General features: G+C 42.2%; 1 protein-coding gene across 3 annotated transcripts in view; it reads left to right on the top strand.

Annotated features, from left to right (window-relative positions):
- TMEM131 (transmembrane protein 131) overlaps positions 1 to 13340 on the top strand; it is a 168681-nt gene that overhangs the window by 58433 nt on the left and 96908 nt on the right. The gene's annotated exons all lie outside the window — the stretch shown is intronic.

The raw sequence follows: 13340 nt of genomic DNA, 5'->3' as shown, positions 1-13340 counted from the left end.
TTACTGAGCATCTCCCTTCATGTATTTGGAACAAGTGAGAAGGAAAGAACACCCTTTCTTACCCATGAAAAACAATTCAGTTAAGTCAGTTTTCTGTTGTGTAAGTGAACACCTCTGCCATTAGGAGATTCCCATGTATGTAACTCACAGAGGAAGAAAAGAGCAGCACCACATCATAGTCTCATTAACATGGAAAATTTAGGCTGAATATCTTGGCGAATGTCTTAACAATTAGATTTCTTAGCTTGGGGAATAAAGTGATGGAAGCCCAGTAGCTTAGGACTCTTGCAGCTACACTGAACAAAAGACGAATGTACATCAGGGAACAATCCTCCACAGCAGAGATGGGGCTTGACTGATTCTGCCTGTAGATTGTGTGTTCTGTTAAAGGTGACCTAACAGGTAAAAGAGGTGTAGTCCCCTTTTTGCTGTTGTATGATGATTAAAAGCCTGAAAAACTTTTTAGAAGTTTCTTCTTATCTGTCCTGCTGTTTAAAGACTCTATGGGTTACTTGAGAACTTTGTATAACTATGACATCAGAGAATCAAAGCAAGTGAAATGTGATTAATTGCAAAAAGTGGCTTATTCAAGCTGTTACGTTTTAATACTTATCTAACTCTTGGGAAACATTCAAGAGGAAAAAGGTGGTGTTAAAGATTCAGCACCACTGCCCCTTCCATTAAAGGCTGAGAAAGTAGAGTCCAACCATCTTTGACTTTTGGTGATTTTTTCCCAGTAAAACCAGAATGATATCCTTTAGAAGGTTGAAGAAGTAATAAAAAAAGAAGTGTAGGACTTTTTGGGTGGGGTTGGGGAATTACTTGTAGGATTTTTTTTATGTATTATGCCTTTTGTTTCTTTATGATCCTTTTTTATATATGTATATTTGACTTTAGAATGGTGGACAACATAAATCCAGAAAAGGTCCATGCACACAGTATTAAATACACTCCATAAAGCTTCCAAAAGGGGGAAGTGCATGATATAATCTTGTTTTAAATAGTGTTGATAAATAGATTACATAAAACTTCATATTTTGCTGTACAAAATTACCATAGCAACTGCCACACATCTGGGTTGTGAGATGTAGCATTGCATTGTTCTGACTCACAAAAGTTCTATTATTTTAAAGAATCTTATATGCATGTGTTGTCCATCTTTATATTTTAAAAGTTGCATCTTTGAAGCTACAAGGAAAACTTTGGTTTGATCTGGGGAACAAATGGGGTGTCTGTAATAGGACTTTTCTCTTGCATGGTGTCATATTTATTTCTAAATCTCAGGGAGAATCCAGAAAATAAAAATGTACAGTGCAGGTAATTACATAATCATTTACAAATACCTATGGGTAGGTCTGCTGTCAGCTTTCCCCCTTTACCCACCCTGGTCCACAGCCAACCCACTGCTGGGACCTCGCCATTTTCCCCCTAGAATGGGGATTTAAGATGATTATAAAGGGGGGCTTGATTCCCAGCCGTACCAGTCATAGAAGCCTCAAACCCCACTGTTTCTTCTCCTTTAAAGAATATCTCATTTAAATCCTTTACCAATCCATTTTATCTGATCACCCTATCCCTTCCCTATGGAATACCTGCACTGGACATCCCAACGAAGCGCCAGCAATTAACTTGGCTGCCTTCCATACCTAGCCGGATTCCCAGACATCTACTAATGCCCTTTTTAGTATTGACCAAAAGCGTGTCAGTTCCCAAATCTGACAGGTAGACCCCATACCCCCCTGAATTATTCTGGTGCCCCATATGCTATGTCCAGATGAGAAATTACTGACCCCCCCTCCTCCTAATGCCATGTATGAATTTGGCCATCTCCCTGTTCACATCCCTCCTAGCCTTGTTGATGCAAGGGGGCTTCACTGCTTCCCACCACACCCTGCATTGCAACATGTCCAACGAAATAATTTGTATTCCTAGAAGAAGTTCCAGGGTCCACCTGAAGTCCCTCTTAGCTCTGAGCATTAAGTCCACCCCTTTACACATTCCAAATCTGGGAACAATGTATGTCCTCGCATCCTCCGCAGGGCAGGAGCTGGTCCCATAACATGCCTCTCCTCCCATGCTAGCTCAGGACTGCTTCACCACTGAGGCCCAGCTGTGAATCTCCAGACAACTTGGAAGCATGCCTATGTGCCCAGTAACCAATACTGTGCCTGCAGAGCCACACCACCATCTGCCAGCATCTGGAATGCAAATACAAAGGAAAATTGACATTGATTCTCCACCTGAGATCTCATGTACGTTCTGTATGCTTCAGAATGTCAACGCCCAATTGTAGCTCCCAGGCCCATCTGGACCATTGCTGGTGCCGCTCTGATCCTGAACGAGTGGGAACCAAATTCGCGTGCCGGAAGCCTCAACATCATCAGTCCTTATCTTAAAACTTGAACAAACCAATATATTGTGAGGGGACTCCCGTCACATGAACCAAGAAGGACCTGTCCATCCCTGGCCTTATTACCATGTATGCCCTCACACCCTCCACAGGGCAGATCCACCCTCCTGTAGAATAATAGGTTCACCCTGCCCGCCTTGATCCATCTTCATCCTCCTCAACATTAATAGCACTGATCATCCCTCCCAACATATAGCCCTCAGATCCAAAACCCTTCCAGAAGAATCCCTACAGGACCCAGGTACTAGTTCGTATATCTTAAAAACTCCAAAAAAACACTACCAGAAATGCCTCCTTGAACAAGGTCATCTCTTGTCCACAAAGATATGTGGGCTCTAGGATCCACGCCAGATCCCTAAGTGTTATTAATAGTGATGGGACAACATGTATTCTGTCTAGAGTTGGTGCTTCAAGATTACCTGGCTAGAAACCTCTGAACTAAAATCCCATGACAAGAACCTTGGTAACTATTCAGCCTACTGACAAATATAAGAACCAAGGCAAGTGGAGATGGTTGATGAAGCCAGTTGCTAAAACCATGTGCTACAGCACCCATTCCCATGTAATGGGCCATATCAGTGCCAGGCCCTCCTGCTCCTGAAATTGCACAAAATCATTAAAACTTCTCTCATAGCTCCATAATGTTCGCAGAACCACTGATCTGACAGCCATCATGTACCAAGGTTCCTTAGTACCCGCAAATAAAATGTCATCTAAGTAATGCACTACCTGCCATAAACCAGTTTCCCACATCACTGCCCAGTGTAACATTGTACTAAATTTCTCAAATGCTGAACAGGATATTGCCCAATCCCCTGGGCGTAGCTTTATCAAATTGTCCTTTGAAAGAGAAATCCAAAAGATTAAAGTCAGAAGGGTGCACCGTCAGCAATTGAAAAGCAGACAATATCACAATTGGCCATCAGTGGCCCTGGGCCACAATACCTACCCATGCACAGAGTCTTTTCAATGGAGGAGTAGTGCATGGAACACAAGGCCTGGTCTATTCCATCGTTAACTGAGCCACTCCGTGGTTCTGATAGGTGGTGAATTAAGCAATATCACCTGTCTTAGGGACCAAGCCTAGGGGAGACATTCACATTGTTTATATATGTAAAGGGTTGAATGGCCCTGCTAGCCTATTCTTTAATTGTTGTGCCATCTTTCTTTCCACATGGGATCCATTCCCACTAAGGACTTCAAATTTTTGGCATCACATGACTTCTTTCACTGGTAAAGGAGATAATAAACCCTGCAGTAAACCCACCCCACAAAAATGCCCTATCTGTCTTGTTTAGGGTAATCCCAAAGGAGCATCCTTCTAAACCTCCATTTTAGCCAGAGATGGTGCTCTTGTCCAACCCCCATGTTCAGCTTGCCCCCACACCCCTTCCTGTACGTTAGTCCCTATACCCTGCTCCTGCCCCCAGGGATCTGCAGGCAGCACCTGACTTATCCCACATTCTGTTTCCTCACTGCAGACTTCCCCAACTGCTGTGGCAATTGCGGGCTGTATAGGCCCCAAAGCATATTTTGCAAGCATGCTGAAATTTCCAGATGCTTCGAAACACCTGCTTTCTTTCAAATGTCATTATAAGATTCAGGCCTCTGGCGGGCATGCTGTGGAATGAATGGGCCACTGTCAGTGTGGAAACCCCCAAGCCTCGTGGCGTCATCCATTCTAATCATATCATATGATATGGAATGTCCCACCGGATTCCAGTTTCTGTCACCACCCTCCACCCAGTCATAGTTAAACCAAGCCGTGGTCCTTAAAATAGTACGGTTTGATTTCTCCTGACCTCTTGTGAGGGAATGAGGGGTAAATGACCACCCTTCTCTCCCTTAATTCCTCCCTAGAGGAAAAATGGGCAAGTTCCCTGAATCCCACCAAATTCCCCCTATAGATACCCATGCAGCATGGGACAGAAGGGACTCACTTTCACACCCTGCCCCTGCAATCTCCATCTGGTGCTGGTCACACTCATTCCTGCCAGCTTTGTTGCTCTCCAGTCTTGCAATCTGTTCATAGTGTTATGCTGTCTGGAGTGGCTCGCTGCCATGAGTGCCAACCTCAGTGCAGATTGTCAAAAATCAGGGCAGAAACCCAAACTGGTTGTGTGTTCTGTAGTTAGATTTCACCAACTCAGTAACAAGTGTGAACTCCTAAAGCACTAAAACAGTCTTACCAGGGAGTCACAGATAGACTGGAATGCCCAAGGGTGGGTGGGGGGGGAGAAACTGTGTGATAGATGGTCACTTTACACCAAAAATCACAATAGTATTTTGGTTACTCCCAGTCCCAGAGACCCAGCCACTTAACCCAACTCAGTTGTATTCAGATCTCAAACCAAAGACAATGCTTGTAGCCAGTCCTGTAATAAACTCACTAAAGATTTATTAATTAAGAAAAGAAATAATTATTTACAAGGTTAAAACTGGAGACACACATGCACAAATTAGTTAGTTTCAGATTTTAAAAGATAATAGAAACTTTTATAATCGGTTCTATATGTCCTGTAGGGCAGACCCATGCCAGTCAGCATGGGCATCTCTTATGTTTAGGAATCTTTGCCTCTCAGAGTCCAGACAGCATACAGATCCCAGTTTCTCCTTGTCCATGGATTGTTAGCCCCTTCAGCCCAGAAAACAAGCTGATGGCATTAGTTCATGCACAGATCTCCTCCTCTTGGAGGGAGTGAGGCATGCAATCAGCAAGGTTTCTGTCCTGTGACACTACACAATGCCTTCTTTGCCTTCAGTGGGTCATCTTGTGTGCAGGATGAGCACTTTACCCTAATTAATGCTTCTTTTCCTGTTTAGTGTGTTACACTGACAGAGGTTTAAAGTGCAAACACACAGTATAACTTTATACCATGGGATACAGATATTATAAGTAGGATTAATACATGCAGCATTCTATAAGCATTCCATAAAATCTAAGCACATTCTTATAACACGGATATCTAACTATACTAGGTGAGCCAGACTGGTTTCCAGCTATGCATTTGTCAGTGTTTAGTGAGTTCTTGGGCCTTGGCATGAGCTGGCTCCTGGTCTGCCAGCATCACGCATGTCCTGGCTCTAGACAACCCACTACACTTAGTAAGCTTCTCAGTGCTGCAGAAACAACTTCGGAAGCAACTACCTGGATGATTTGAATCAATTCTCTGTTAGCTCCCCCACACCCAAATGCAGCTAGTTCCCCACTGGGAGTGTTTGCTTCTCCAGGATTTACATTACTTCCCAATGGAGGGGAATCCATTTGGTAGGTATTTATTTATTTATTTATTTTTAAAAAGGGCCTTAAAGTCACCAAATGAGCTGATTACTAATGGCAAGGTTGTGAAAATGTTTACCACATAAAGGATCAGCAATAGCCTATTCTACAGTTTTTAGTGTGTGAATCCTGATAGTGCTGGCTGCCTATGTGGTAACCATTGTGACAAAAGTTTTACTAAAAATCCTTAGGTATAGTGGCAAGAAAAGAATGGTGCATGAATTTTTGTGTGCATGCAGTTTTTAATGCCTTTTAAACAACCTGAGAATGGGCTAAGAAGCATTGGAAGTAAAGGATATAATGCACAGTTGTGGACAGGTGGTGCACAAGTTCCTCAAGCAGCACTGCCAATGCACTTCAGTCTTGACCTTACACCCCCTCTTCTCAATTTTTTGCCTCTTGAGTATTCATTAATAAGGCTATGGTTTAGTCACAGGTATTTTTAATAAAAGTAATGGACAGGTTACGGGCAATAAACAAAAATTCATGGTCCATGACCTATCCATGACTTATACTATAAATACCCCTGGCTAAATCTTGTGGGGGGAGGGCCCTGCTGCTGGTGGAGGGTGCCCCAGGGAGCCGCTGCTGGGGGGGGAAGGGGTGGCAGCACCAGCTGCTGGGGGCTGCTGAGAAACGACTGCTCTGGCCACCCCCAGGACCGCTGCTCAGGTGGTCCCCGGGGCCAGCCGCACCTGTGACTGTTGGGGCCGCACCTACAGTGGCCGGTGCAGCTGGATGCCCACAGGACCAGTCGCCCCAAGACCCGCCGGTGCAGCTGGCTGCCTGGGCAGTCCTGGGTTCAGCCACGCTGGCCGCCGCAGAAGTCACTGAGGTTGTGGAAAGTCATGGAGTCCATGACTTCTGCAACCTCTGTGACAAAGACGGAGCCTTATTCATTAACTAGTGTGCAGTACCGAGGAAGCCATCCTGATTCCTTTTCACACAGTGCTCCACAAACTTTCCAATAGGTCCATATCTCATGAAAATTGAAAGTTGTAAATTGTCCTTAATAATGAAAATTCAAATTCCAGTATTCACATTCCTAGCAGAATTTTTGGTTTGCTTCAAAGCACTGTTTTTGATAATACAACTGCCATGTTGTTAACATCAGTACTGAGATGATAGAAAGCAAACAGAGCAACTGCAGTTTAGAGTGGGTCATGCTGATGCTGTCTGAGTAACAGAGGTACATGCTGTATTAGGTGGGTTCTCCAGCTGTGACTTGTAGGACAAGTGTACCCTGTGAATTGTTGGCTTCTGACTTCCCACCAGAGACATGTTGTATGCTGGTTTCTTTTTTTAATAGATCACAAATTTTGTCCTATTACTTCTAACCTGAGTGCTTAAACTGCATCTTAATTTATATTTAGGCACCCGAGTGGTGTGACTTTAAAGGGCTAGTTACTAAAGCTCCTATTTGATTTCAGTGGAAGACATTAGGGCTCTGACCACTTAGGTACCTAACTATGGATTTAGGTGTCTAAATTCAAGTATCCAGATTTGAAAATTTCAGTTAACTGTTTGTGTATCTTAAGTGTCCTGTTTAACTTCTTATTTGAAAACGTTCTTTCAAAATGTTTTAGATGTGAATAGATTAGTAATCAGACTTTCTAATAGGATTTCCTTTGTAAATTTAAATATGCTTAGGGCAAAGAGACAGCATTACAAGAAAAACCAGCAGCATGCAGAAATGTTCTTACCCAGACACAGCCAGAATTCTTGCTTGATGCTTCCTCTTACACATTTTAGACACTATATTGAGAACTGCAATAATAAGCATTATTTTCTTTTAGAAATTGTTATGCCAAAAAAACAGGAAGTATATTTGAATAACGTTTCATGCTCCTTCGTGCAGTATTAGGGCAGAGACTTGAATGCTGCATTTCAATTTAAAAGCCAATTATTTGCATTGATACTGTAAAGTTAAAGCCATCAAATAACTTTACTTTAACCCCTTAATTTGCCGTTCTTTACCAAGGGTCTATATTAGACCAAGGTTTCTCAACCCATCAGTCGTGACTAAGGCTATGTTTTAGTCACGGGTATTTTTAGTAAAAGTCACAGACCGGTCACTGGCAGTAAACAAAAATTCACAGCCCGTAACCTGTCCATGATTTTTACTAAAAATACCCATGACTAAAACTTCGGGGGGGGGAGGAGGAGGGGCTTCCTGGGTGTTGGGGAGGGGGTGTCGGACGACCCTGCAGGGGGGAGAGAGGGTTGGCAGGGCCGGTAGGCTCCCTACCTGGCTCCGCACCTCCCCCCAGCAGCAGCAGAAGAGTTGGGGTGTGGGAAGGGGCAGAGGGTTGGGGCATGAGGTGGGCTCTGGGCAGCGTTCACCTGGGGGCTCCCTGGAAGCAGCAACATCCCCCTCCTCAGCTGCTAGGTGGAGGCATGGCCGGGCAGCTCTGCACGCTGCCTCTGCCCAGAGCACTGGCTTCACAGCTCCTGCAGGCAGAGGCAGCATCATGATGGAGGGGCAGCTGGGGGAAAGGGGGGCTAGCCCCCCAAATTTGAGTGAATGATGCTGCAATCCCCTGCATCAGATACCAGTGCCGTTCTCACAGATTTGGTCTGACCAGCCAGCCAAAACTGAGCAGCACTGCAACATCACATCATCTGGAGCGAGGACCATGCCCAGCCAGCCCCAGGGGACAGGAGCTTGCTGCTGTGGTACACACAGTGCACTTAAATACGTATTACATAAACATGCGTGTTCTATATTGTGGTTAAGAAATATTTAGTAAGCTAGATTTTTTTTGCACTAAAGTTATTTATTGGGTCGTAACTGGGCATCAATGTTTACAAATGGGTCCTTAGCCCAAAAAGGTAGAGAACCACTGTATTAGACCGATCTATTTTGACCTTGTCTCACTGCATAACACAAATCTTTTCATTCCAATCTAATAATTTGATGATGCAGAGAACAACTGATGCAACAGATTTAAACACAAGTTTCATGTATATTTCATCAGTTTCTGTATATAATGTTCACAGAAGAAAACATCCTTGGCCAAGATAATTGCTAAGATCCAGAATCTTGTGATGTTATGGGTGCTTTCACTCCCATTGAAAACAATGGGATTTGAGGGTATTCAGTATCAAGATCCAGACCCTTAATTTGACTAGATTTACTGAAACTGAAAAATTTCTTCAAAGTTTTGCAGATAGTCACAGTTCAAACTCATTCCTCCACTCCATTCTCTCCACCACCCTAGTAAACAATTGAGAAGTTTTTCAAGCTAAACTCATAAAAAAAAACTACCACTGCATTAAAAATAAAGGTTTGTTCATTTAGTGCTATGCTATTGCTATTATTCTAATCTCTTGATCCTGGCTGGAGTAGTTACTCATTTCTTTCGCTCATCTGTAAACGTAAAGCAGTACAGCACAAAAACCACTGTCAGCCAGTCAGAGAACTTCATATTTTGTTTACAGAAAAAGTTGACGAGATTCCTTCACTCAGGGTTTCTTAACTCAGACTCTCAGCGCTGGGTTCAGAGAGCAGCCGTCTCCCAGGCAGTCTTTTTTTTTTTTTTTTTTTTTTATGGCTGCTTGAATCACCTGTGTGAGCTTCATTAACTGCTCACTTGCCAGGGATTAGGTAGGAACAGTGCACCCTGTCATAATTAAATTCTTAAAGTCTCTTTGAATTTGAGCTTGAAACACATTCTTGCCTGGCATGTCAATTTATACAAAATGCATTTAGTTGGGTACACTTGAACTTTAAAAATAAAATTAATTTAATTTATTTTTGGCATTTATTGTGTAATATTACCTCAGACTGTTTAAATGAGCATGTGTGGTATTAATGTTTTACATATGCAGTGTTGAGAAATATACTCAACTAAGCCATTAGCTTCTTTTAGTACCGTATGTTTTTAGTATGGCAACAATTTCAGCAGGAGTTTGTGGACTGACACTTACACTGTCATGGTTTTAATAATAGTTATCTTGTGAACCATTAAGTACGGAATCCTTAATGCACAAAATTCTGTCAGTTTAGTGCTACAATTGTCAATGAAAATTCTTGAGTCAAGTCACAACCTTCAGAAATAACTGAATGTTTGTGTGCATGTAAGAACCATCTTTATGAAAGTGCAACTAAATGTGTAAAATTAAATTTAGCACTGTCTGATTTTTTTTAAATATTTTTAAAGCAACAAAATTAAAGGATACTCTTAAAGCTTCAGCATATCCTTGACTCACTCTGTACTGCTTATTGCATGCAATTGAATGTAATGGACCTATTTTGCTATTCCAGGAAGAATGGCATAATAGATTTAAATCCAGAGTAGACTCTTTAAATGTAAATGTATATATTTTGTGGGGTTTAAGTCAGCCCTTAATGTTGGCGCACAAGGCTTTCTTGTGTTTATATAGATATATCGATTTAAAGGAGCAATTCTGGTACACTATTTTTTGAGATTTACTCTTGGTCATATTAGACATGATCTGAATACAGTGAAGTCTAGAATCTTCACTTAATATTCAGACTCCTTAGGACCCAGATCTTCAGTGCCTTTAATCTGCTCTAGCAGCACATAGGGGTCCAAAAGCTATATTAACAGAGGAGAGGGCTTCTTGGGTTGTACGTCAGTATCTCCCAGTTCCCTGGAGTAGTGTGTGTGGCAGGAGAGCATTGAGTTCTGGCAATTCCTTACCTTCACAACAGCCCCATAAAACCCAAATCAATTTGGCCCTTAAGCCATTTTTGGCTTCTGCCCACATGACAACCTTCCCCATTGGATCTTGAGGATTGGGGTCTTGGTGTGTCACTTGTACAGATTTTAGATCTAGATAGTGCCACATAAATGGACATTAGATTTTAAACAAGCTCTCTTTATCTAGCAAACCACAACAGTGCATATTGAGCATGTTGGGAGAAAGGTAATTCTTTTTTTGAAGATACAAGTCATTTTTTAAAAGTGTGATACTGTGTTGCTGTTAATCATATCTGTAGATTGGGTCTTTTTCTTTAGCACTGCATGGTGCCTTTTGTTTGGTTTTCTGAAGGAATATTTATCTGTAAATTGAGCAGTAATAGCCTGTGGGTACATTGCAGAGAGATGTTAGCAGTGCTTTGACTTCAGAGTTTGCATTGCATCGCAATCATGTCAGAATCTGCTGGCCTTTTGCCTTGGGGGGCATGTAACCATGCACCTGTGTGCTTATATGCTGGCTGTTCTATCCTTCAGCTATCTTAAACGGGAATGCTGACTAGACACGCAAAGAGGACTCTGTAACTTTAACAATAGGTTGTGCTTCAACCTGTACTTGGGTACTCTGTTTACTCAGAATTTTGTAGGGTGACGGAGTTGTCATGGAGGTCTTTCCAACCCTCATCTTTTTCCATGGGGGAGCTGCGCTTTGTGCTGCACTTCCTTTACAATGGTGTTGGGGGATAAAAGGGGGGGAAAAGTGATCTCCATTGCCCGCAAAACATATCTTCCCCAGTAAGTGGATGAGTACAGTAAGTTTGCAAGCCTGATATGTACAGTTTAAAAACTTAGTCACCAGAACTGCAACTTTTTTCTGATCTTTAAATTCTGGCCTTGTAATTAATTCCACATAAAAATCCTCAATATGAAATGTCTGTTGTGCACTTTTAAAGTTTGACTATTGAATTAGACCATTTTTACTTTGTAGCTTTTTCGGCTGTGTGGTAAGAATTTTTGTGCGAGATTTCTTGTTTGTACATTTTGGTGATTTGCTTAGTTATCTAAACTTTCTCTTGCTGTGGCTGTGAAGCTTGTTCTTTCCCCAAAGCTCCATTAGTCTGTAGCTCATATACAGATATTTGTAGCTTTGACATCAGACTGTAGCTCATACACAGGGGAGCAAAGAGGACCCAGGGAATTATAGACCTCATCAGCCTAACTTGGATACTGGAACAAATTATTAAACAATCTGTTTGCAAGCACCTAGAGGATAATAGGGTTATAAAGAATAGCCAGAATGAATTTGTCAAGAACAAATCATGCGAAACCACCCTAGCTTCCTTCTTTGACAGGGTTACTGGACTAGTGGATAGGGGAGAAATAGTAGATGTGATATCTTATTTAAGTAAGGCTTTTGACATAGTCCCACATGACCTTCTCATAAGCAAATTAAGGAAATGTGGTCTAGATAAAATTGCTGTAATGTGGGTGCACAACTGATTGAAAGACTGTATTCAATAAGTAGTTACCAACACAATAGCAGATGTTAAGGTAGCCATCTTACAGCAAAAAAACTTCAGGACCAGACTCCAAAGAGAAACTGCTGAGCTCCAGTTCATTTGCAAATTTGACACCATCAGATCAGGATTAAACAAAGACTGTGAATGGTTATCCAACTACAGAAGCAGTTTCTCCTCCCTTGGTGTTCACACCTCAACTGCTAGCAGAGCACCTCACCCTCCCTGATTGAACTAACCTCGTTATCTCCATACTGATTTATACCTGCCTGTGGAGATTTCCATTACTTGCATCTGAAGAAGTGAGGTTCTTACCCACGAAAGCTTATGCTCCCAATACTTCTGTTAGTCTTAAAGGTGCCACAGGACCCTCTGTTGCTAGTTACCAATGGTTTGCTGTCAAACTGGGAGGGCTTATCTAGTGGGGTCCTGCAGGGTTCAGTCCTGGGTCCAGTACTAGTTAATATTTTCATTAATGACTTGGATAAGAGAATGGAGAGCATACTTATAAAATTTGTGGATGCCACCAAACTGGAAGGGATTGCAGACAGTATTAGAATTCAAAATGACTGTGACAAATTAGAGATTTGGTCTGAATTCAACAAGATGAAATTCAATAAAGACAAGTGCAAAATACTTCAGTCACCAGAAGTGTGGTGGCTAGCTTTTTAGGGTGCCACTTATGTTGGCACTCATATCCCAGACATAACGCAACAGTTGTCTGCATATCTGCTGGTTAGATTTCAGTCACCTATGAATGGAGACTCAGCAAATCTTGAGCACAATAAGCAACTTCCCTGTCCCAGTGTCTGCTACTATATCACACAAGGATAGAGAAGTATATTACATTGGTATGTCTGTTAAAATGAACAGTGAAATATCATCATGATGGCAAATTTCAAATGGATGTGGCCGCCTTGCAAATCGAGTGCCCCCCAGATCGATGTCTGTCAAAGTGCTTAAATTGATCAGATTATTCAGTTTGTCCATCAGTGGCAATCTTATCATGCCACATAAGCTTTTGGCACCCGTGTGATTGCTGGCTTGTAGGAGCATTCCTTGGTACATATACTTCAGAATTAATTGGTCTCCCATTCTTATTATATGTCCATAACAAGAAAGCAACCAAAACTGAAACAGTGCTGATGGAGATGATTGCTGGGTTCAGCATTGAATATTCTGATGTCTGATCTTGTCGTACTGATTGGTATGAAGCAGTTGATGGAGACGATGGGAATGGAAAATGTCAATCCAGTATTCTTGAACCTTCCACAGCACTCACATTTCACTTTCCTACAACAGAGTTGGTATAACTGTGGTTCTGTAGATCCGTAGCTTTGTAGCAAGCTTGATGTCACACCGTCCCTACGAAGCTGCTGAAGGGCCTGAAACATATCAGCAACTGCTCACATGTGTCCACATCTTTTGAGCATCCTCCAGCACTGTCTATGATGCTGTCCAAATATGAC

Source organism: Terrapene carolina, unplaced genomic scaffold (assembly GCF_002925995.2).
Source record: "Terrapene carolina triunguis isolate 2854851 unplaced genomic scaffold, T_m_triunguis-2.0 Scaffold21, whole genome shotgun sequence".
Classification (NCBI taxonomy): domain Eukaryota; kingdom Metazoa; phylum Chordata; order Testudines; family Emydidae; genus Terrapene; species Terrapene triunguis.
Note: the sequence above shows the minus strand (reverse complement) of the source record. Positions and strands in the feature narration are given on the sequence as shown.